We start from the raw sequence: 22,860 nt of genomic DNA on the forward strand, positions 1-22,860 counted from the left end.
CTCTTTGCGAGCCATTAGTTTCATCGAACCGCACATGTACAGTTTCAACAACCTTGTGAAGAACGGTGTTGAAGACTCCGTAGGTGTGCGAGTCCTTTCTGTAACCAAGCATAAAACCTTCATGTGCTTTCGGTGCAAATTTAGCATTGTGATGAGGATCTCTAATCCAACATTTAGCACCGAAGACTTTGAAATAACTCACATTGGGTTTCTTGTCAGTGAGGAGTTGATAGGCAGTCTTCTTGAAGAATTTGTGAAGATATACCCTGTTGATGATGTGGCACGCAGTATAAATTGCCTCAATCCAGAAGTGACAAGGCGTCTTGTACTTATCAAGCATAGTGCGAGCCATCTCAACAAGAGTTCTGTTCTTGCGCTCCACGACGCCATTTTCCTGAGGAGTGTAAGGAGCAGATAACTCATGAGTAATACCAAGTTCATCAAGATAGTCATCAAGACCAGAATTCTTGAACTCTGTTCCATTGTCACTTCTGATGTGCTTGATCTTCACACCAAAGTTGGTTGAAGCCCTCGAGGAAAATCGTTTGAAGACTTCCTGCACTTCATGTTTGTAAGTAACAATGTGTACCCATGTGTAACGAGAGTAATCATCAACAATAACAAAACCATAGAGAGATGCGTCATTTGTGACAGCAGAGTAATGGTTAGGACCAAAGAGGTCCATGTGAAGCAATTCGAATGGTCGAGTAGTGGTCATGATAGTCTTCGCTGGATGCTTAGCCTTGGTCATTTTCCCAGCTTCACAAGCTCCACACAAGTGATCCTTGAGGAATTTGACATTCTCAATGCCAATGACATGCTTCTTCTTCACAAGCGTGTGCAAATTTCTCATGCCTGCATGACCAAGTCGTCGATGCCATAGCCATCCTTCTGAAGCTTTTGCAAGTAGGCACACGGCTGGTTGCGGTCCTGTAGAGAAATCAACAATATACAAGTCTCCTCTCCTAAAGCCTTCGAAGACTTTGGAATTGTCAGCTTCCAAAACTACAACACAACGATACTTGCCAAAGACAACTACCATATCATGATCACAAAGCATTGAGACAGACATAAGATTGTATCCTAAGGACTCGACAAGCATGACTTTGTCCATGTGTCGATCCTTTGTGATCGCAACCTTACCTAGACCCAATACCTGACTTTTGCCTTTGTCAGCGAGGATGATATGCTTCAGATGCGATGGTGATAAGGGAGCATCAACCAATAGATTCTTGTCACCAGTCATGTGATTTGTACATCCACTATCAAGGACCCACTCAGTGACTTTGGGTTGATCATCCTGCAGATGAATTAGTGCAGCTTACGAACTTCATATACTTCATCAGTGAAGAATATGACATCAATTCATCAGATCAATTTCATCAAGCAATAGAACAGATAAAGCAGTATGAGGACGTGAGAAATGAAAGTTCATTTCTTCATGATTAGCCTGCGTCCTTTCAGGCACACTTCAGGTCTCCAACAAATTCTTCAGACGTTCAAGTACGTCTGGAGACCTGACCTTGCAGAAGAGATTAGTTCTTTTTCTTCACCACCCACATCTGAAGGGGTGGCAAAGAGTTCATCACTCTGCGAGCTCCATATGAAAAAGGTGGCATAGAAGCCAATCCATTTCGTTTCACATAAGAGAAGTTAGGGTAAGCATATGAATAAGCAGAGAAATTCTTCGAGGACTTATGAACATAATGATTAGAAGAATAATGCTCATATTCATAGCCCTTGGCTCTTCCCTGCGAATCAGAGTTGTTAGCACGATGATGTTCATATGAGGACTTTGATCCATATGAAGAATTTGATTTGGGGTTCCTATTCTTCACAGGTGGTGTCATGAGGACATTCACCTGAAGCCTTTCAAGGCACCTTTTGGGAACCCAGATTTTCTTCATAGGAGAACCGTTCCTGCAGTTAGTGCCAACATATCTAGCAAATACTTCACCATTCTGATTTTTGAACAATTTATAGTTGGAGTCAAATGACTCATCAGAAGAGTGAGGAGATTCACATGTAAAGCCAGATAAGTTAGATGGATCAACTGGAGGTCCCTTTGCAGCAACCCATGAGGTTTTGGGGTACTGCTTAGGCTTCCAATATGTACCATCAGCATTGAGTTTCCTCTCAAAGGCAATACCCTCTTTCCTAGGGTTCCTGTTGAGGATCTGCTTTTTAAGCACATCACAAAGAGTCTGATGCCCTTTGAGGCTTTTGTACATGCCTGTCATGTACAATTCCTTCAGCCCTGCATCGTCAGTGATACTAGCAATGTCCTCAGATGAGGAATTAATGATAGCAGAGATAGTTGAGGAATTTGTAGCATTCGAATCATTTGAACATTCTGGTGAAGAATTAGCAGATTCACGTTCAATGCATTTCAAACATGGAGGAACAAATTCTTCCTGAGCAGCGCTGATTTGTTGAGCAAGTAATGAATCGCGCTCCTTTTGAAGATCTTCATAACTCACTCTTAGCTTTTCAAGATCTTGATTTCTTTGAAGAAATTCATATGAAAGCTTCTCATGATCAGACAAGAGAGTGTTATGATGACCTTGAAGGTTGTCAAACCTAGTCTGAATTCTCTGAAGATTTTCAGTCAAGGTTTTAGTGCGATCCATTTCTTCACCCAACATATCATCACTTTTGTCTAGCATGTTTTGAACCTTTTCAAGAGCCCTTTGTTGTTTCACAACAATCTTAGCAAGTTTAGAATAGCTGGGCTTAAGGTTTTCATCGGATTCATTTTCACTTGACTCAGATGAGGAATATTTGAGTACCTTGGCACCCTTTGCCATGAAGCAATAGGTGGGAGCGTATTCATGATTGCCTTCATCAGCCTTGTTGGTGAGGTCATTTTCTTCAGGGTTGAAGATAGACTTGCTGACGAATGCAGTAGCGAGGGCTAGGCTCGCCACACCGGATTCGGAATCCTCAGATGCCTCCTCTTCCTCATTTTCTTCAGATTCAGCTTCAGAGTCCATTTCCTTGCCAATGAATGCCCGAGCCTTCTTGGAGCTGCTCTTCTTGTGAGATGAAGACTTTGAGGATTTTGATGATGAAGATTTTGAGGATTTCTTCTTTTTCTTAGCATCATCAGAACTGTAATCCTTGTATTTCTTCTTCTTTGATTCCTTTTCCCACTGAGGACAATCTTGAATGTAGTGCCCTGGTTTCTTGCATTCGTGACAAAGCCTCTTCTTGTAGTCACTGGATGAGGAATCATTGCTACTTGAGGGTCTTCCAAAGCGACCACGTCTCGAGAACTTCTGGAATTTCTTCACGAGCAGTGCTAGATCATTACTCAGTTCTTCAGGATCACCAAGGCTGCCATCGGAGTCTTCATCTTCAGACTTAGAAACTGCCTTGGCCTTCAGTGCACGTGATCTGCCATAGCTCGAACCATAGAGATCTCTCTTTTCAGCAAGCTGGAACTCATGAGTGTTTAGCCTTTCGAGGATATCAGCGGGGTCAAGTGACTTGTAATCAGCACGCTCTTGTATCATCAATGCCAGAGTATCAAATGAAGAGTCAAGCGATCTCAGCATTTTCTTCACCACCTCATGGTCGGTGATGTCATTGGCACCAAGTGCTTGAAGCTCATTTGAGATGTCAGTGAGGCAATCGAAGGTTTGTTGAACATTTTCATTGTCGAGTCTTTTGAAGCGGTTGAAGAGATTGCGAAGAACATCAACTCGAGAGTCACGTTGTGTTGAGACTCCTTCATTTACTTTGGACAACCTATCCCAGATAAGCTTAGCAGTTTCCAAAGCACTCACTCTTCCATACTGTCCTTTGCTCAGATGGCCACATATGATATTCTTCGCTTGAGAATCGAGTTGCTTGAATTTCTTCACATCGGCAGCGTTCAGTGAGGGTGAGACAGAGAGAACACCTTTTTCCACAACATACCAGAGATCGTTATCAATTGCCTCAAGATGCATTCGCATCTTATTCTTCCAGTAGGGGTAGTCCGTCCCATCGAAGGTAGGACACCCAGCAGAGACCTTGATCATACCTGCGGTTGACATAACTAAAACTCTAGGCGGTTAAACCAAAATCACACAGAACAAGGGAGTACCTTGCTCTGATACCAATTGAAAGTGCGTTATATCGACTAGAGGGGGGGGTGAATAGGCGATTTTTAGAAATTCTTCACTGAGGAATTTGTGGGTGAGGAAATTCCTTAGCGAAGAACTACTTGCAGTGGAATAAGTACTCAAAAGTATGCATAGCAGAGCACAAGCATAGTCATCACGATGAAATGAAAACAAGCACAGAGTACAGAAAGCGTAAACACAGGATAACACAGGATGAAGACAAATAGACTGAGGAAATTGAACTGAGGAAATTGAGAAAGTCTTTAGTCAAAGTCTTCAAACACAGATATGAACAAGCATACAACACAGTAATGAGGAAATGAAAGAGTTGAGGAAATAGAACCAGTTGGCTTGGTGAAGACAATGATTTGGTAGACCAGTTCCAACTGCTGTCTCAGTTCTACGTCTGGTTGGAGCGGCTAGGTATTTAAACCTGAGGACACCCAGTCCCGGACACACAGTCCTCACCGTATTCTCCTTGAACTAAGGTCACACAGACCTCGTCCAATCACTCGTGGTAAGCCTTCACGTGACTTCCAAACCTTCACAAACTCGGTCACTCGGCGATCCACAATTTCCTCTTGGTGGCTCTAGACCATGACGCCTAACCGTCTGGAAGAAGCACATTCTTCAAAGGTAACAAGCGTCGGATCCATGCAGGATCAATTTCTTCAGTGATGCTCAATCACTTTGGGTTTGTAGGTGTTTGGGTTTGGGGTGTTTCCTCACTTGATGATTTTCACTCAAATTCCTTGGAGGATGGGATGCTCTCAATTGACAAGTGTCAATTTCTCTCGGAGCAGCCAACCAGCTAGTGGTTGTAGGGGGCGGCTATTTATAGCCTAGGGAGCAGCCCGACATGATAAGACATAAATGCCCTTCAATGATATGACCGTTAGGTGGGTAGATATTTTGGGACAGCTGGCGCATAGCACAGCAACGGCCGGAAATTTGAGTATCAAATTCCTCAGGGCTATCATGTTCCTCACTGTGTAGGCAATCCGCACTGGCGAATTCCTAACTCCTCAGTCAGAACAAATTCCTCAGAGACCAGAAGAACTTCGTCTCTGTCACTGAAGAATATGACTGAACTGTATGAGATTTCCAATGGCTTCACTCGAAGGGATTGGTAGGTGTAGGATTTTGAGTTGAGGATCACATGGAAATTTTTCCTTAGTATTTCCTCGACCCCCTTTAACAGTACGGTGTTTCCTATGACTCAAGAAAGAGAAAATGAAACTACGAAAACAAAAGTCTTCACGCTTAATGTTCCTCAAATGAATACCAAGTCTTCAAGGTCACACCAATTTCTTCACTTTCAAAGTCTTCAGAAAGTCTTCAGAAAACCAAAGTCTTCAGTCGAAGAACTTCATTTTTAGGGGTCGACTTTCTCTGTAAATATCAAACTCCTCATAGACTTATAGATCTGTGTACACTCACAAACGCATTAGTCCCTTAACCTATAAGTTTTCAATACACCGAAATCACTAAGGGGCACTAGATGCACTTACAAATACAATACGTGTCATTTCCCCTACTGTCACTGGATCGAACACCGCATGATTGAACCCAAAGCTAAGCACTTCTCCCATTGCAAGAAAGATCAATCTTGTAGGGCAAACCAAACTGATAATTTGAAGAGACTTGCAAAGATAACCAATCATACATAAAAGAATTCAGAGAAGATTCAAATATTGTTCATAGATAATCTGGATCATAAACCCACAATTCATCGGATCTCGACAAACACACCGCAAAAGAAGAGTTACATCAAATAGATCTCCAAGAGAATCGAGGAGGACTTTGTATTGAGATCCATAGAGAGAGAGAAGAAGCCATCTAGCTAATAACTATGGACCCGAAGGTCTGAGGTAAACTACTCACACATCATCGGAGAGGCTATGGTGTTGATGTAGAAGCCCTCCGTGATCAATGCCCCCTCCGGCAGAGCGCCGGAAAAGGCCCCAAGATGGGATCTCACAGGTACAGAAGGTTGCGGCGGTGGAATTAGGTTTTCGTGGTGCTCCTCGATGGTTTGGGGGTACGTAGGTATATATAGGAGGAAGAAGTAGGTCGGTGGAGCCACGAGGGGCCCACGAGGGTGGAGGGCGCGCCCAGGGGGTAGGCGCACCCCCTACCTCATGGCTTCCTCATCGGTTTCTTGACATCCACTCCAACTCCTCTGGATCACGTTTGTTCCGAAAATCACGTTCCCGAAGGTTTCATTCCGTTTGGACTCCGTTTGATATCCTTTTCCTTCAAAACACTGAAATAGGCAAAAAACAACAATTTGGGCTGGGCCTCTGGTTAATAGGTTAGTCCCAAAAATAATATAAAAGTGTATAATAAAGCCCATTAAACATCCAAAACAGAATATAATATAGCATGGAACAATCAAAAATTATAGATACGTTGGAGACGTATCAGTATCTTTTTGCAAAATTGCCATAGTTTCCTTCCTATCTGTCAGATATAAATCGGACGGCCTATTTGCAGGATGGCAGGCACACCATCATCACCAACTCCGTTATTTATATATAATATAAGAGTAGAGATACTAGCAAGATGCCCGTGCATTGCACGGAACATCAAAATGCATTTTTTTACAAAACACCTGTTGTGATTGACCCATGCAGGAGTAATCCCATGTGTAAAAACTAATGATATCTCGTGAATTTTATGGGGAAAATGGTATCTCGAGAATTTCATCGAAAAAATGATATCTCGAGAAAGATGAGAGATAAGGTGGGGAGGAGTAGGGCATGGTGGTGACTGGTGGTCGGACTGGGCAGAGGCATGGGGATGGACGGCACCGGCAGGCGGCCACCATGCCAGATTGTTCCAGAGACTTCCCTTTTAATTGCTCGGCAATGAGGTTGTGGGAGATAAGGATGAACGAGGCAAGGCCTTATCTGTACATGTGGAGAGAGGTGCCTTTTTTTGTAAAATTGTCATAGTTTGCTTTCTATCCGTCAGATATAGATCGGACGTTCTATATTACAAGATGGAAGGCACACCATCATCACCAACTCGGTTTTTTATAGGAGTAGAGAAGAGATAGTGTGTGAATAACTTTGAAATTTGGTCGTTGGATGAAGCCAATCCGACAGTACAAAGATGGCAAATCCGAGCACTACTGGCCGTTGGATATCATCTACATTCCACCAGATTCTGCCACATGTAGAATCTAGAAGACTCCATGGTTGAACTTAAGCATAATGCACAAACCTCAAAACACAAGAACTTCTCCTTTGTTCTAGAATCTTCCATATCTTAATTTCCCAAACTCCTTTTTTGAAAATGAATTGTCACTATTTGTTTTTACTTTATGCTTTACAATGCGCAATTCCATGAATCTTAAAATAGATTTTTTTATAAAACTAATTGATTTTGAACTAGATGAACTATAAGAATTAAACGAACATCTACATCATGCATATATGACTCAAAGCTTACATGCTATAGTGCGTTATTTATTCATAATTTGGTTACCAAATCTCATGCGTGCAATGCACATGTACTTTACTACTGCCTCTGTTCCTAAATATTTGTCTTTCTGGATATTTTAACAAGTGACTATATATGGAACAAAATGAGTGAATCTACACTCTAAAATATGTCTACATACATCCGTATGTGGTAGCCATTTAAAATGTCTAGAAATACTTATATTTAGGAATGGAGGGAGTAGTTGGTAGTAGTAAGAAATAAATTCCGGGTTTGGCACGAGTTCGTACTGCGGGAGCACCACAAGGCCTGCCGCAGGAGTTACATTTCCCTCTCGGGGCCCACGGGACCGAGCTTCAGTGGATTAGTGCACCGGCCTATGAGTCAATGACATGCAGACCTTAATTGCGGCTGGCCCACATGTCATTCTCATGGTGATGGCGTGGTTCGCGACTCACTCGTTCGAGATGAACAGGCCGGTGGTGGCGTGGTCGTGGCGAGGGTGCCACAGCTGGGCGTCGAGGCGTTACGAGGCATAGTTGGCCACACCGGCGGGTACTACCTGTAGTACACAAGTACTCCAGCTGAGGATTGATGCCCGGGACGAATTGTGTCACAGCCGCAGGATGAAAATTCGATGGTGCGGGAGTACGGATCGGAGCAGGCAAACCGCGTCCAATCGGGTGTGGCTGTGGTAGAGAGTTGATGGTCGCCGCAGTTCAGCTGGCCCGCATGTCATACACACAAAGGTAGAGGAGCAGTGGGGCCGAGAGGGATGAGGCGCACGTCAGGGGACGTCGTGCCCTGGGTTGGAGCGGCGTCGTGGGAATCGCGTGTGGGTGTGGCAGTGGTAGAAACAAGAAACGTGATGGTCGTCGTGGTTCAACTTCCATGGACAAGCTGTCATGTCTGCTGACACATGCATTGCATATCGCTCACTCCAAGGAGCAGTAGTAGAGAAGACTTGTTCCAAAGATACCATTTTTCCGATAAAATTCTCGAGATATCATTAGTTTTTACACATGGGATTACTCCTGCAAGGGTCAATCACAACAGGTGTTTTGTAAAAAAATGCATCTTGATGTTCCCTGCAATGGACGGGCATCTTGCTAGTTATAGAAGAAGCCCACACGGGCATCTTGCCGCAGGGTGTGCCACTGACCCAAACTAAAAAAAAAAATTAGCGCGGTGTGGCCATAGTTTGCCACACCCCTCTCCACATTTGCAAATAAGGCCTTCCCTCGTTCATCCTTCTCTCTCACAAGATAAACTACTCATACAATGCATCTTGATGTTCCGTACAACGCACGAGGATGTTTCCTTGGGGGTCTCTCCAGCGCGGCGTGGCCGTAGTTGCAAGTTGACGCCCCTTGAGATGCCGATGTTGAGGGGCACTCGGATTTTGTCCGATGAGCAGGTAAGATGAGTTTGATCATGTAGTAAATGCATTCTAAAGACTACTTCTGTGTCCATTTCTTAATTCTCCCCCTGCCCACTGTTTCACAGGTTAGGCTCGGTGCGAGTGGAGATTGGCTTGCATATGTACGGGAGGGTACCAACATCAATTTGCACAACATTTACAACGGTGACACCGTTCCTGTAGAACCTTTGTCCAACATTGGGATTAGCCATGCAACATGCCACCGCCTGAATTGGTACGATGGAACCATGCTGAGGTTGAGGAAGATAGCACGAACCTTGCACATGGTGGTCAAAGGTGGACCATGCTGTCTGCGGCCGATTTGTTGCCGTACGAGTACGAAGACGCTGTGCTCCTTTCTAACCGCATCTTTGCGGTGACAAACCAGGGGACTTGTTTCGTATGGGACACATCCTACGGTATACTCCCTCTCTCCCAGTTTATTTTTTTTGAATTTTTTTTGTTTTATAAGTTTCAAATTCAAATTTAGAGCTCCCCATCACATGTTGAGATTACAATGTCCATTAAATTGTTGCGTGCATGTATAGTAAAGAAACAAATCTCTAGTTTGGCACGAGTTCGTGCAGCGGTAGCACCACAAGGCCTGGCGCAGCAGTTACATTTCCCTCTCGGGGCCCTCGGGACTGAGCTTCAGCGCCTTACTACACCCGCCTTTGATTCAATAACATGTGGACCCGATAGGTGGCTGGTCCACATGTAATGCTCCCGAAGGCAGAGGGGCAGTGGGGCCGAGAGGGGTGAGCCGCAGGTCAGGGGGCGTGTGGTGTCATGGGTTCAACCGGCGTCGTGGGAATCGCGTGTGGCTGTGGTAGAAACTTGATGCTCGCCGCATTTCAGGTGGCCCACATGTCAAGCACACAAAGGTAGAGGAGCGGTGCGGCCGAGAGGGGTGAGGCGCACGTCGGGGGACGTGGTGCCATGGGTTGGAGCGGCGTCGTGGGAATCGCGAGTGGCAGTGGATGAAACGTGATGGTCGCCGTAGTTGAACTTCCATGGACAATCTGTCATGTCTACGGACACATGCACTGCATACCGATCACTGGAAGGAGTAGTAGTAGAGAAAGCTATGGGGATAAATAGTTCTGTATAGTCAAGCGGACCCATGCTACTACTTGTTTCAAAGACATGCACACCATCGAAATAGTCCAGCTATATCAATATACACAGAGAGGGAATATTTTTTTTACAAGAGAGGAAATAGTTCATCCATCCATAATGCCCTACTGCTGGTGCAGCTTCTTCTTCTTCTTCTTCTTCTTCTTCTTCTACTTCTTCTTCTTCTTCTTCTTCTTCTTCTTCTTCTTCTTCTTCTTCTTCTTCTTCTTCTTCTTCTTCTTCTTCTTCTTCTTCTTCTTCTTCTTCTTCTTCTTCTTCTTCTTCTTCTTCTCATTTTCTGTGGGAGACGGCTTCACAACAAGCTCTCTGGACCTTGCAGCTATCTCGAAACTCACATGGGCATCGGGGGCAGCATATTTTATCCGCTCGTACGTCAAGGGATAATTCTCCCATCCAGACGACCTTAATGCCAGCGTCTCGTCACCCTTCTGAAGATTTGTTCCGAGCACAAAATTTTCTACGTCGAATAGGGATGGTGTCGGTTTATCACAATCTTCTATAGGAATCTTTATTTTGGTTTGTACGTTAGCGATGCTTTCAAATCAAGGTTGTACGGCTCCAACTTCTGTTTGTCCCCTGTGATGGCTGCCCCACATAAGTATATGTCCTCCCGAGACAAGAAATCGTGAAGTTCACCTGGTATGGAGGGCGCGTGTATGATGTGGTACACCAAAACATCATCTTCGAGGCACAGCTGAAGGACGGAGGCGCGTTGGATCTTCCCAGTGGCACGCTCCGTGTACTCTGTGTCGAGACCGCTGACCTTCATCTCCACCTTTTGGAGGGAGTTGGATACATTGTTGATCCTCTTCCGAACAGCCCTTGGGTGGTCGGTGACTGTGGCAACTATGGTCAACGAGCCTTCGATGAGGACATGTTGGATGCTAAAAACCTGCATCTCGATCTCTTTCACCATTTGGAACCACTGGACCGGAGGGCTATGATTTGGAGAATTAGGATTAGATGGCTAGTCTAACTGAAGAAGAAGATTATTTAAAGGGGCTTCGAAATTACTCTAGGAGGATGTGAAGAGGTTAAAACAATGTGAATGCAGTGTGGTTTGGATCCAAATGAAGATGAAGGAGTAGTGAAGAAGCCGAGGAAAATCGGTTCCCGATGGAGAAGTAAATGGGAGAAGTGGCCTGCAGGCAATTGATTAGACGGCTAGGTAGACTAAACGAAAAGGCTATGCGGGTAGACTGAGGAGTAGTACATGTCCCTGTACGTGCCCATCCTTCGAGCGCTACATGTGCCACTGGCTAGTTGAGGTCACTCTTTCGAATCACCATGGCGAGACATTTTATGATTCCTTTTTATTTCTGCACCCCTCCTGACAGGTGGGACCTATGCAAACGGATAAAAAATGTGTCGCAGCTGGTTCGGATGGATATTGGCGCATGCGTGGGAGACACAACATTCTCTAGTTAAGGAATATGCGGTTATCCTCAAAAAAGAAAAGTCCTTCTTCGCGCTTTCGCATGCACGAGAATTTGGTTCTGCTCGCAATATGGATGATACCTGGAGGATGAAGTGAACCCAGAGGCATGCTAGCACGGGAGTACTACTCATGTTCCTACTACTCCTACTCCTACTAGTAGTAGTACAACTGTGGTACACTTGATGGTCAAAATACTATTATTCATCCGGTCCTCACAGTGAAGTGACAAGACCCTGCACCCGAGGTTACACCAGTCCAGGCGGCGTGTCCGGGTTACCAAAGTCAGCATCACCTTTTGCACTATGCAGTCACTGTCACCGCCGCTGTATAGCATGCCTCGCCTCATCTCCCTCTCCCTAGCACCACTCCTTCTCCATCTCCGTCACGCCGGAGATCCCGAGGTCACTCTTCATCATCTCACTGTGCCCCCGCATACCCTCGCCTCGCTCGGCTCCCCCAGTACCACTATTCCTTCGCTAGCCGCTCCAGCACCAAGAGCCTTCTCCCCCGTAAATCAAGCCCCCCAAAACCCCACCTTCCAAACTCCACCATGGCCAAACGCGAACCGCGCAGCATCCATATGAGCCGCGATTGGAGCAATCTCCCCAGTGACGTCCTCGACCTCTGTTGTTCGTGTATGGATATGTTGAGCGCCCTGCGGCTGGCTGCATGCTCGAGGGGCATGCACACGACCATCGTCGAAGCGAGGCCTAAGATTCTCAAGACACCCTGCTTGCTGCTATCTGGTCTTGCAAGATTTGCTCACCATGATACGGAGGCGTACATGATGCCCCTCGACTTCAATCCGACCTCCATTAGCCGAAGCTTCTTTGCAGGTATGTAGTGGGTCGCCGTACATCATTTCCCTCGACTTCGATCCGATCACCATCGCCCGAAAATTCTTGCAGGTATGTACTGGGTCGGCATGAACTCCCACTGGATGGCTGCCGTCAGAGAATACGGGAAAAAGTTGGTGCTCGTGAACTTACAGACCTCCCATGAGATTATCCTTCCTCCTTTGGATGATATAGAGTTTTACCGTCGCGGTCCAAGTCATCTAGATTACATTGTCAGTTGGACGCACCTTGTTTTGCAGAAGATTGTAATCTGCCAAGTGCCCACATGACATGCGGATTACGCAGACTTCAAGCTAATTGCCTTGTTCGACAAGGGACTCGCTTATCTTTCCCCCGGTGCCTTCTTTAGCTGGAGACAGCTCAGCTCGCAGTGGATCGTCGTCAAAGCTGATACACACTTATATGATGCTATTGAACACAATGGCATCATCTACGCGATCGACAAAGCAGATGGCACCACGTATTGCCGGGACGGCGCGTGTAAGTTGTTTCCGGCTGATGTTAATGATGACGCCATGACATTGTTTGAACTTTTTGTGATGATTGACATATCCCTGTTTGAGCAGAATTTGAGTAGAACTATGGCAATGTATTAGAGACGCCGTAAATCAGCTATATTTGGAATGAGGTAATTCATGCGATTGTGACCATGTCATTACAGCCAATTTGTACCCTTGAATAATCAAACGGTTAGGAAGATATTGATATTCTCCTTATTTTATAGTAATCTATATACTACTAAATATGAGTGTGTATCAATGGCCATGTTAGTTTCCTCATTTTCATGATGTAGAAACATGCATCACACTGTTGGTTTCATCAAACCATACATTAGGGAAGTAAATGTGCATATGGAGAACTCTATATTTGCAAGTAGTGAAATCCTGTAATGCTTACCATGTGTACATACCTATGTTCGCCCTTCAGCAATAAATGGCTAGAATAATACGCTCACAAAATTTTTTCCCACTGAACATGAGTATATAACAATGCATGGTCTGTTAGTTTCCTTGAAGAATTTGTTTGTGAGGACATAACATGATTACATAACATGCATGACATGGTAGTTTCCTGTGAAGAATCGATTGTGAGATAACATGAGTATAACCATGCATGGCACTTCTATATTTTCGAACCCAGTATCCATTTCCCTGTATTTTCCTCCCAGTTCCAATAGGGACATATAAATGTTGTTTCTTGCATTATCGTACTCATACTCTGAACAATGCTGATCTTACATTAACAATGCCTGTCCTTTTTGATATGATGTAGTGTCCTACAGTTACCGCCCTTTGTAATCACACCACCTTTGCCAAAAACAGGGAAGCACAACTGGTTCCTTGATCGATCGGATGACGGCAAAAGACTGATGATCATTCGGACACATGAGCCGGAAAAGTTATATTGAAAAACCCCACTATATGCAAGCACCGTGAAATACGTGAGTATCCGGACAGTGGTTGTTACGTCTATGAGCAGGATACCAGCTTGTTGGGGCCTTCAGGATTTTTGAGTTGGAGGCGGGTAAATAGCCTTGGTTCACACTCTCTGTTTCTCGGACTCAATTATTTGATTAACCAGGAGATCACCGTTGGCAAGGACCTTGATGGCAGAGAGGCTCTGTTTGCTATGGAAAACTGTGTCTACACGGCGAGCCCTAGGAGTTCGGGAGCAAACTCCTCTGATTGTCAACGATACAGCCTGCAGCCAAAATAAGGTGAGAATGACAAAGGCATCTGGATTAACTTTGATCCTTGGATGTGTCGAGTCCGACAGGCAGTGATGTGGTTCAAGCCTTCAGGTTGATAGGTAATTGGGCTGTTGCGTCGAAAGGGTGGAGTACTGGTGTCTTCGGATCACTGGTGGCTGAACCAGGGCTGCAAATTATGATGGTGTTGGATCATCCCTCTTCGAATGACTTGTTTTCTTTGCTGCTTGTTCTGGATGGGTAGTTCTCTCTTTTTTTATGCATATTCCTTGTCATTTGGTCATCCTCGTCTATGTCACTCTTACTATGTAATAGTTGCCTCTATTTAGAATGTCATTCTCGTCTGGATCACAAGAGTCTGAGCGCTGCAGATGGGTGCGTTTTGGTGGTGTAGCAAGACTTCTTATGAACTATCATGTCTTGCTGTTTATGTCAGTAGTAGTCACTAGTCAGTGTTTTGAATGTCGTATATATCGTTGTTTCGAACTGTTTATTGTCTCGAACTGCTAGTGGGCTAAATGAGGGCATCACCATTCTCCAGTGTTCAGAGTATATCTCCTTTTTTCAAGTTACTAGCAAGATGCCTGTGCGTTGCATGGAACATCAAGATCTTGTGGGAGAATTGGGACTCTTACGCGCCGACATGTGGGCGCCACCGGTGTTTTCGTGTGCTTGCGCGCCAAGAGCATATTGGCGCGTGTTCGAAATTCATGCTACCTTTTCATCCCCAATCTCCCGCCCCTCCCCCACCTCTGGAATCTCGATTCCTACTCCAGTTCCCCCAAATCCCCCTCCTGTACTCCCTGTACTCAAGCGCACTATCATGTCGCCGGTCAATGCGAATCTCCAAGCCGGAGATCCTGAGGTCCGTCCTGCCTTCGGGGGCTGCATGTTGTCGCTCAGCAGTGGCATGGCAGCGCTTGATGACCAGTTTGCTGACAAAGTGCTGATGGTAACCATCAACGGCGACTGGCCTCCCGTCTTGCCGGACGACCTTGTCAAAGCTCTTGGCATTCCGCACGGCATCCAAATAAGTGACTTGCTCGTTGAAGTCTGTCCGCCACCGGCTGATTTCTTCGTCAGGTTCCGGACAACTTTCGACTGCAGTCGTGTGTTCGAATCTTCCCAGAGTTTGTTCTGCGATGGCGCGCTGGTGAGCTTTGATCGGTGGCACCCAGGATGGGGCTCGGTGCCCTCTGATCTTGTGTTTTTAACAAAGCTTACCTTCCACGGCATGCCTCGACGTGCTTGGAATAGCGAGTCCATGAATGAGCTTATCAACGACCTTGGAGGTGAGCTCGTAAGTATGTTTGTTCCTCCAGACAGCTGGGCTCTGACAGTTATGGCATGGATGAAGAAGCCATCCACCATACCGAAGGTGATTGGTATTGAGATACCGGTGCAGGAACCGGGGTTGTACTATTCATCACCACCAAGGCCGCCGCGGACCACGTTAGGGATGTACCTGTATCGAGTGTTCGTGGATGTCGAAGAAGTGGCCAATCCATCAATCGAAGTCCTGCCGCCGCCGCTGGTGTCCGGGTCCGTCGATGACGTCCATTACAGGAGTCAACTTTATACTTTCCCCGTGTTGCTTGGAACGATGGATGGCACAGGGCCTACTCCATCGCGCGGCGGAGGCCACTGCTTCTTTGGGAGAAGAGGCAGGGCTGGCTGCCTGGATGTGCTCTAATTTGAGGTAACAACTGAATCTTGTCAGATACTAGTTAAATCCGAGATATGGGTGTGAAGCACTGATGTGCCAGTACATTTGATTGTGACATGTTCTATTTTTTTACCTGAACTTTTTTTAGAAAGGGTTGTACGTCAACTTAATGTTCAAGCAGAACTTACATATTGTGTTGTCTGTCTGTTTTCTTTGCACAACATTCAAGATATTTCCCCGTCATTGATAAACATGATGAACTGTTATGTACGAGTTTGTTGGTTTCAACATAGCCCTACCCGTAGCGATCCACTGCTTCCACCCTGATTGTGCCGCCTGCGTGAAATTTTTGTATGCAAGTTCAGTGTGCTATGATGTTCTATATGTTTGTGTCAACTATATAAGTTTTTACTGAGCATCATCAATGCATATGGCTGAAAGATGTATTTATGAGCATCGACCGATGGGTCTCTCTCTCTCTCTCACACACACAAACACACACACACACACGCACACACGCACAAGTGGGACCCGTTGAATTATTTCTTCGCTCGTGACAGCTTTTAATTAGGTTCCACTGTACTCTAACTTTTTTCTTAAGTTATAATTGAGCTCAGTGACTTCAAAAAGTTGTACAGAAGCCTTGTTTGGGCCTTTCCGGCGTCGTTGAATGTGGGTTGAGTAGCCATGTAAGGTCGTACTGTACTACACATGCCTTTTTTTCAAAATCAGCAATGCTACTGGGCCGACAGTTGTACACAATCTGGGTCAACTTGTTATTCTCCGCCCCGTTGGGCTGCAAATCTTTCCTAGGAGGGATGCATTAGGCTTAATAAGAAAATGGGCTTTAAGAAATAATAAATGGGATGTAATTATAAAAACTGGGCAGTAACTATAAAAACATGCACCAAACACGTAATTAGTTTATACAATATTACTTTTGGATTTTGAAAATTTTAATTTCATTAGTTGTTGCGCGCTCAATATTTCGTTGGATTTTTACGTAATACAAATTTATATTGAAATTGTATTTAATCTGACTAGAAATTTCGGGATAAAAATATTTCAGATCCCATCAAAATGTGGGAAATTTTATTGAATTCTGTTTTGAACGATTGGTTGAAATTATTAATCGGTGTCCTAGCTAGAAAATGGGCTGTACTTTTAACAAACTATAAATGAGCTGTAGTAAATTCCATTAGAATTCAAAAATGGGTTGTACAGTCTCACAAATCGCAAATGGGCTATAAGTTCTCTGCCACACACTTGTGGGCCTACTAAGTTGACGCGTGCCCTAAAAAAAGAAAGTTGACGCGTATGCAAGGCTTTGTCAACTTATAGTCAACACACGGTTCTAGCAGCAGTGTCCGTTGGATGTCCATCCAACGGATGTCATGCTTCTTCTTCAATCTCGGATATTCTAGCTTCAGCCGCCCAAAAAATGATTCCTCCCCCTGAAATCTGGAGCACACGGTTTCGGAGGCTGGCCTGTGGGCCTACTAAGTTGACGTGTACCAAGGGCTTTGTCAACTCAGTCAATATAAACGATTCTAGCTGCAGTGACCGTACGATGTCCATCCAATGTCCGTCATGATTCTTCAACCTCTGGTCTTCTTGCTCCAGCCGCCCAAAGCAGCGCCGGTCGTGCCGCCTGCTCCTGCCTCCCGTGGCCGGTTGTGCTGCCGCGGAGGTCTCACCGCCCGCTACCACTCCCACCGCTGGCCAGGCCCTGCGGCGACGGCAGCCTCACACCGCAGCCGAACCAGTGAACCCTCGTACTCCTCTCCACGTGGGCATCCACTGTCGCATCTTCCCCGGCTCCGCGTCGTCCCCTTCCTAGGCCTCGCTGTCGTCCACCGCCCTGGTGCTCTCGGCGCGACGTGGTCAAGGAACGACTTCCAGCGGTAGAGTACTGTACGTGAAGAGGCTGACAGCTGGGTCCACGGCCACAGCAAGGAAGTGCCTCCTTATTACGCGGAGAATAATGATTCCTCCACCTGACAGCAGGGACCCACCGGACGGGCCACTGTATTTCACAAAAAAAACATTCCCCCTGACTGCTGGGACCCACCAGCTACATCTTCGAACGCAAGGAAGTGCGTCCATATTATGGGCAAAAAAATGATTCGCCCCCTGACTACTGGGACCCACCAGCTACATCTTCGCACGCAAGGAAGTGTCTGATAGTTGGGACCCACCTGGTCGAAGCGTACGTAGCATTGTCATTCTGGTCGCGAACGTGTACGTACATACAATCGGTCTGTCTGCAGGCTGCAGCGATGAACCGTGGCCGTGTAAGGAAGGGCACGTGTCGTAGTAGAGGCACGCACGTAGCATGTGCACGTACGTACAGCGGCCAGGGTGCAAGAAAGTAAATACGACCACGTACGTACATACGGGCGGGGTCTCGAACGCCTACTCGCGCATACGTACGGCCAGGGCACCTGTACATGGCTGGGTCGGAACGGAGAAACTGCGTCGTCGTCGTGTTCATGGGGAGGCAACGGAATGCATCGTGTTCATCGGGAGGCAACGCAATGCGTGCTGTTCACCGGGAGCCAACCGGCTTCGACGGAACAACCGATGGAAACGAGGCCTGGCGTACCGCAGAACGGAGGAAACGGACTTGTGTTCGACCGGGCATGATCGAAACGGGATATTGTTCATCGGGAGGGGTCTGGCGTACCGCAAAACGGAGGAAACGGACCTCCTACGGTCGAAACGGGGTCCTGTTGATCGGGATGGGTGTGGCGTACCGCAAAAAGGAGGAAACGGACTTGTGTTGGAGCGCTATGGTCAAAACAGGGGTCCTGTTCATCGGGAGGGGTGTGGCGTACCGCAAAACGGGACTCCATGGGATACTGTTCATCTCCACCGTCGACTGCCTCCACGGGTTACTGTTCATCCACCGTCGACTGCCTCCACGGGCTCCTGTTCATCCACCGTCGACCTCCTCCAGCCTCCACCTACGACTGTTCATCCACGGGCTCCTATTCATCCAACCTCCATCGCTCCTCCACCAGCTACTGTTCAACCAGCCCTCTCCACAGGGTCCTGTTCAACCACCCCTCCATGGGCTACTGTTCATCCAACCCTCCACCGGCTACTGTTCAACCAGCCCTCCACGGGATCATGTTCATCCAGCCCTCCACGGGGTCCTGTTCATCCACCGGCTCGATCGATCGGGGTCCTATTCATCCAGCGGCATCCAACCCCCCACCGGGAACTGTTCATCCAAACCCCCAACAACTCTCATTGTTCATCAAGAGGCAGCAGGTTCGACCGGCTTCAGTTAGCAGCAGTAGCGAAGGAATCGCTTGATCGGGTTCAGTTAACAGCCATCGACCTATCGCTCGGGTTTAGTAACGCGTAGCCTACAGTGCAATCGCTCGAGTTCAGTAGGCGAACGCCTCGCTCGGGTTCATTTAGAGCCCAACGCCTCGCACCCACGCGCCTACGTGTATGAGAGAAACGCGCATCGCTCGGCCCCCGACCACCCACCGTAACTGGGAACTCCCCGATATTTTCCTCGCCCTCGCTTCTACCACGGTTTTCTCCGTCATGGACGACCCAAAGAATGTCATGCAGCTGCGTCTCCAGCCCGCCCAGGACGAAAAGCCCACTTTCTGTCATGATTTTTTGTCATAGAAGTAGGAGCCCACCACATCTATGATGATACCGAGTTTTGTCACAATTATCGTCATAGAAGTGTCATAAGCATGACAGAAAAAATTCGTTCGCCCCAAAATGTCACGGATGTGTCTTTTTTTTTGTAGTGAAGGGCTAGCGAGATACCACTATTTTCATATTATATCGTGGTTGTTCTGACAAAGTGTTGTTATTTGAGATATCTTATTATTGCTCACCAGTTGATTATGCCATTTATATGAGTTAATATAATTTTTAAGAGTTATTGTCGACATGGTTAGTTATAATCTTTGCTGAAAACCTGGGTGCTACTTAAGCTTATTTATGTAAACAAGAGCAAAAGAGTTCGTAAAAGTTTTTCTTTTCCACTTTCAGTTATCAACTGAATTGTTTAAGGACAAGCAAAGGTTTAAGCTTGTGGGAGTTGATACGTCTCCGTCGTATCTCCTTTTCCTAACACTTTTCCTCTTGTTTTGGACTCTAATTTGCATGATTTGAATGAAACTAACCCGGACTGACGTTGTTTCAGCAACAGTTTCATTCAAAAAGATAATTGGACTATCATGTGTGGGTGCAATAGCAACAATTTCATTCTTAACATAAGGAACTATAGCAAGTTCATCTACATAAGTATAATTCAAATTGGCATCTTCACCAAAAGCATAGCAAGCATCAATTTCATCAAAAAGGGATATTTCAAATGAATCCAAGGGATCATAGCAATCATCATAGCATTCATCCTTCGGTAAGCACGAAGGGAAGTTAAACAATGTATGAGTTGAAGAGTTACTCTCGTTAGAAGGTGGGCATGGGTAGCTAATCCGCTGTTCTTCCTTTTGTTCTTCGCTCTCCTCATCTTTTTCATCCAATGAGCTCACAGTTTCATCAATTTTTCTTCCATAGTTTCCTACAAAATATTAGTCTCTTCTTGGACAGCGGAGACTTTCTGAACAAATGCATCAATATCGGCATTGTATTCATAATTCACATAGCAATATTTAAGTATAGCATAATTTTCTGGTATGTAAACAACATCATCAAAATTTTCACACTTTTCAAACAAAGATTCAATTTCATGAGCACCCTTAAAAGCAACAAATTCTTCTATTTATTCCACATCATAGTAATCATATATACCATTAGCATAAGAAGCCAAGGTTTCATTATAATTAAATTCACATGAAAGGGAACTGATGAGGACATCCCAACCATGGGCACCACATCACCAATCATCAATGGTCCAAGCACAAGAAGTCGCGCAATGCAAATACATGATCAGGTGAACGCTAACTTAAGTCTATCATTTGACCCTGAAAACATGGTTGTGCCTTCACCTCCTTTGTTGTTGGTTGAACTTAGGTGCGATATCAAAGAAGGCCAAACACAATTCAGTTCGTGTAAAACAATGTTTTATGGCGAAGAAACAAAGTTAGAAATTCATGAAGAAATGAGTTGTCTGCTAAAGAAACATTGTTCCGATTCTGACAATACAATGTTTTGCAAGAGTTTGGATATCCCAACTTGCGAAAGGTTCCCAGAACTCAAGTTTGCTGCTGAAGAAACATTGTTTGACTCCAGTGAACAATGTTTGGTCGGGAACTGCCAACCACCTCTAACGAGAGTTTTCCAGAAGCTACCTCATTAAGTCTCTAAGCCATTTAGTCAAACCAAAGTCGGTTCTCTATCACACCTATCCAGGGGGGTTGTCCCGATTATAAATAGGCTAGCTCTTCCCTTTGTTAGGGACTTCTGCCATTTCTATCAAAGACTAAAGACATAGACTCCTCCTGAGATTGGAGAGCTCTTGTTAGCCTTATTCTCGTGATTCCTTGAGAAATTGCTCCTAATTCGTGCTTCACGACTAGATCGTGTTATGTGGGTTAGAGTTCGTGGTTTCCCTTGTGGATTGCACCTATCCCGTGCTCCATGACTTGAGCGTGGATGTGTGGGGTAGTATTGTGGGTTGTGGATCGGCGAATGTTCAGATTGCAAGCTTCGATGAGCATCCTCCTCGTCGGGTCATAATCTCTCATTTTCCGTTTTCCGGCTGCTTGCAACTAGTTATCCCCATCCATTTATCGATCCTACGTTGTGAAGATCGGACCTCCCCTTGTACACCGTCTTCCCCGAAGACGGTGTCGCATCATCTGTTATTCAGAGCAAGGTTTACATGGTAGGATCTGTATCCTTGTAGCTAGATCTATCCTTTTTAGTTTGGTTTTTCCTCGTCCTAGAGTCCAAAGCCAAAAAGCCACACAAAAAATCCAAGCCTTTGTTTGTTGAGATCTAGTTGTTTGCTTTCCTCTTTGTGCTTGCACCAAGTTCTATCCAAAGTTGTTGTTGTTTTTCTTTGAGTTTTGTTGTTGGATCTATTGTGTTGCAAAAAAAAGCAAAGAGAGAGAGAGAAAATAGTGAAAAAAGCAAAAAAATTGACAGAGAAAAAAAGAGCAAAAAAAGAGAAGAGAAAGTGTTGAGCAAGTGCGCAATCGTTTTCAGTTGGGTGAAAATTTTCAGAAGTTGTAGTGGCAAGAGTTGCAGCTCAAACCTAGTGCAAGGATTTACAAATTTTTCTTTTTCATTTGGTTTGCATCGATTGGATCTCAGCACTAGCCCTCCCTTTTTACCCCACCCAGATCCACCTAGAAGCCGTCAGCTTCCTTGCTTTCATTCGCCCGTCCACTCCTGATTTGCTACTTCCGCATAGCTGCCAAGGAATCATTAGAATTTGGGTAAGCAAGAAGGTGAGCTGAGTGTTTTACACATATATTTTTCTTTTGTCCACTTGTTCCCGAGAGTTAACATGACAGGATCCAACTCGAGTGTACATGGACATCAACTTGTGGATGATGATCTCCCAAAAACTCGCACAACACTTGGTGAAATGATTGAGGAGAGTATAACTGCAGCTATGTGAAGGATGTTCGGAGGTCGTCTTCCTATCGCGGGTAATGGGGATCAACATCAACACACCCCTGCTGCCTCGCTGGCCGCTGACGATCGACGACATCACGGAAACGAGGATCTCCACAATGGTCATGGAAGAGTGGCAGGACCTGCTGCCCATGGCGCCCCTACTATTGGCACTGAATGGAGGCGTGGCGACTTTGCTGCTCCCCATGAGGGTGGGCTGCATGGAGGAGAAGATCGCGGGCGAGGCCATGACCCCCGCGGGTTTGCTGCTGATCACCGGTGACATGCGACACATGATGGTGATGCCATCTCCCTTGAAGATCACTCCGAGCATGGTGACGAAGATGAAGGCATGGGGGACCATGAACCCTACTCCCCGCCTCATCGTGGTGCTATTTTTGGTCGCAATGGACATCACTATGACCGCCGTGATCAAGATGACCGTGACAACCAAGCGAGAGTGAAGCTACATGTGCCATCCTTCACCGGAAAAGAGGATCCGGATACATATATTGAGTGG

The sequence above is a fragment of the Aegilops tauschii genome, chromosome 2, assembly GCF_002575655.3.
Source record: "Aegilops tauschii subsp. strangulata cultivar AL8/78 chromosome 2, Aet v6.0, whole genome shotgun sequence".
Classification (NCBI taxonomy): domain Eukaryota; kingdom Viridiplantae; phylum Streptophyta; class Magnoliopsida; order Poales; family Poaceae; genus Aegilops; species Aegilops tauschii.